Consider the following 4,017-nt stretch of genomic DNA (forward strand, 5'->3'; position numbering starts at 1 on the left):
GTGTTTTTTTTATCAGTTTTAATCGAACTGTCAAATCGATTATATATTTAAACAGGTTTCATTGCCAGAAATAGTGGGCATACACGTTTTTTTTCCGAATCAAAATAGTAAACGTTCACGGCTATGCCTTCATTCTGTTGCATGAATTTTTCAATTTGATTTAACTGCACAGGAAAATCAATTCCATCGAAAATTAGTTCATTTCTCCACTGTATATAACTTTCTGCATTTTTCACTTTATTTTTGTTTCTTGCATGCACTTCATCGTAATGTAATGCAGACAAAATCGCTCACTTAAAACATTCGTCATTTGTGTTTTTTAAATTTATAATAGATCTTTTGTTTTTCAATGTTTGTGGAAGCTCGATAAAACCAGATCCATGTAAAGGTTCATATTTAAAAATTTGCACTGTTAATTTAATGATTTTGCTTAATGTAAATCCAGAACCTTCCACCATCACCTCATCCACTTTTCTCACCACATGATTAATTACATCGTTTCGAAAATGTTCACTTAAATTAGTATTCTCGTGGATTTCCCTCATTACAGTAGGAATATAAACCAATCTTTTCTCAAACGTTGGTTCATCGAGTTCATCATTCACGAAAGCCCTTTCGAATTCAGCTTCGAAGTATGAAAGCGTTTTTATTATTTTGAACTGAGTCACTGCTTCGACTATTTGTGATTGATAATCCTTGAAAGCATCAAATAAAAATGGTTCAATATCTTTATATCCAAAATTGATTAAATTGAATTCACGTATACGACGACCGAATGCAGAATTTGAAGTTTGCAATTCTACATACGGAATTTCACCACCATCACCACCTCCTTCATCAAACTCACGTTCGAAAGAATTATTTAAAAATTCATCCATTTCCCGATCACTATAACTATTTCTTTCATTCGATTAGAGCAAAAAAATATTGTTACTCTTCTCTGCTTTGCAAATTGACTGGATGTTTTCAATGAATGTATGGCTTTTAAACGTTAAACCATACGAAACAATTTTAATTATAGTGAATCACGCGTGTACAAACATTTTTGAATGAGATAAATGAATGGTTGTTTGAAGCTAATGCACTTGGAGCATATTATTAATTATTATCATGCAACAGATTTTTTTTTAGTTGTTTGAAGCTAATGAACTTAGAACATACAACATTGAATAATGCATGCTTGTCATGCAAACAATATGTTAGTATATAAACCAGAGTCCAGAGAGACTTCATTGCTGGTTAACAGTTGCTTTCAAAGTGGTCATTGAAACACAATTGAAAAATGGATGTGTTAAAAAAGATAAGCGAAGTGGAGTCGAGTAAATCATATAATGGTTTACCAAAACTTTTGATCGGCTATCACGAAATTGTTTGTCTTCGTGAATCCCACGGAAAATTTGGGAGAAGCGTGATTGCTGAATTAAAGAACGAAATAATTATTCTACCTTCATTTATATCAGGGAAACTAAGTGATAGTGATTGTCAGAAATCAGAATGTCATCTAAATTCTGGATTTATTTTTTTGACACTAATATATATATGTAATGGATATTCACTCACACTATGATTTTTTTTTTCATGTTCGATGTAGTTCACAGAGAATCTTTAAACTATAAAAATTAGCACATTAGTAAGAGCATTTGTGAATATCCTTTTGTTTTTTATATGCAATGTTATATGCACAGTTGAAAAAAAATGAAAATAAAAAACCCTGGGAAAAAAAAATTAATCGATTATGATTTTTCTTTTCATATTTTAAAAGGTAAAGTAATTCAGAAAAAAAGCTTCAATCGCGAAAACAAATCAGATCTCCATTGATTGAATTTTTTTTAGTTGTATATTTGAGCTTGTTCGAAAATGGATGTCACATTAGATATCGAAATAAATCAATCGGAAACATATAATATTTCTTTACCTCGTTATCTTTTTTGGTTGTGTTTCTCATTGACTTTGGTTTTATTTGCATTCAGTGGGTTGGTTATTTTCGACAGGATACATGCGAAATCTAATGATTTAGTTCAAACAACAACGACAACAACGACAGTGAAACCAATAACATCATCAACAACAGTGAACGACGAAATCTGGAATCCGATTACTCCAATTTAGTAGGCATTTCATTCCATTTCATTTCATTTTGTTTTTTCAATTTATTCGTCATAAATCGAAAAGCATTGAAAGACAAAGCATGCAAAAAAATTTATTCAAAACCATACTAAATTTAAATTCAAAGAAAAATTCAATTGTGCGGATGAGACTGAGGACCAATCGAGTATACGGAGAAGAAGAAGAAGAAGAAGAAGAACCATTGACATTAAATTTGAGTGAAAGCAAAAATCAACCAAAAGAAGAAACGGTAAACCAAAACAATTCAACAATGTTGCCATCCACCACTTCACTACGATTAAATTATGGCGAGATTCTAGGAAAAATGACGCCTTTTCTAGGAGTAATTGGTGGGGTATATTCGCTTTACAAAATTTATTCGACTTTCTTCAACTGTGAAAAATTAGAAGTTATTGTGGTCCAACGCTCGTGGTTTTAAGCACAAATGAAAATTGGTGAAAAAAATTAAAAACAAAATCATATTGTTTGTTTTTTTTCCATTCAATATTTCAAATTCTTTTTTTTCTCAAGGTTTGCTATGTGTAGCTTGTTTTGATATTCCAGGAGCAGCTGATTCTTTCGCTCATTCACATTCCTATTTTTGGTGCCTGATTACTGTGAACTTGACATTCAAAACAAATCAATCGAATTGTAATTTTTTTTTTCGTTCGGTGTGTTCCGAAAGGAATGGTCCATATCGATATACCAAATGAATGGGTTAGGATAAAAGTGAGCTCAAATTTTCATATAAAAAAATCTCAATCATGAAATCGGTAAAAATAAATGACCAACTAAACTGAGATGAAAATAAAAGAGCAACATGATTCATGTTGGTCTTTTATTTTCACTCTAAACATGTTGAACTTTTATTTTTACGCTGCGCACGGTGGTGTTTTATTTTCAAAGCAAATAAGTTCCCGTTTTATTGGAAGTCCTATCAAGTTGGTATTTTATTAACATTCTTATCATGTTGAATTTTTATTTATTTCAGTGGTCTCCCGTAAAATTTTTTTTGTTTCTTCGATTTACAAATTCTATTCAATTTTCTGTATCATCTGATGAAATCAGAATGAAAAAACTCTAATTCCTTATCACTGAAATCGTGATTGGCATTCGGTCACTATTCAATAGATGTTACATGGGAAGTTTATATGAAACTCTCGGAGACTCGGTATAGAGCACTCAAAAAGTGAAAAAAATCCAGATCGTGATTTGGGTGATAAGGAACGCGATTTTTTTCATTCTGATTTCGTCAGGTGATACAGAAAGTTGAGAAGTATCTGAGAATTGAAGAAAAAAAAAATTAATAATTTTTTTCATTTTTCACGATTTTTTATCATTCACATGGGAGGCTTGTATGAAAGAGACACGGTAGACCGCTGAAATGGCAAATGCCATTATACGGACCTACGGCAGTGCCATTTCAGCGGTCTTCCGTGTTTTTCATACAATCCTCCCATATAGATGGTATAAAAAATCGCGAAAAATGAAAAAAATAATTAAATTTTTTTTCCTCAATTCTCAAATACTACTCAATTTTCTGTATCACCTGGTGAAATCAGAATGAAAAAAATCGCATTCCATATCATCCAAATCACGATCTGGACTTTTTTCACTGTTTGAGTGCTCTATACCGAGTCTCCGAGAGTTTCATATAAACTCGCTATGTGATGCCTATTGAATAATAAGCGAATACCAATCGTGATTGAATCAATAGGCGTCATTTGGCTATTGCAAGGCGAGCTTATATGAAACTCTCGGAAACTCGGTATAGAGCAAAAAAGTGAAAAAAAAAATGATTTTTTTTTTTCAATTCTCGAACACCACTAAATGGTCTATATCATGTGATGTGATCAGAACGTAAAAATTTGTCATCTTTGTCACCCAAATCGTTGTTCAATGCTATCTCGC

The sequence above is a fragment of the Contarinia nasturtii genome, unplaced genomic scaffold, assembly GCF_009176525.2.
Source record: "Contarinia nasturtii isolate CC-2019 unplaced genomic scaffold, AAFC_CNas_1.1 Cnas_scaffold_2489, whole genome shotgun sequence".
Lineage (NCBI taxonomy): Eukaryota > Metazoa > Arthropoda > Insecta > Diptera > Cecidomyiidae > Contarinia > Contarinia nasturtii.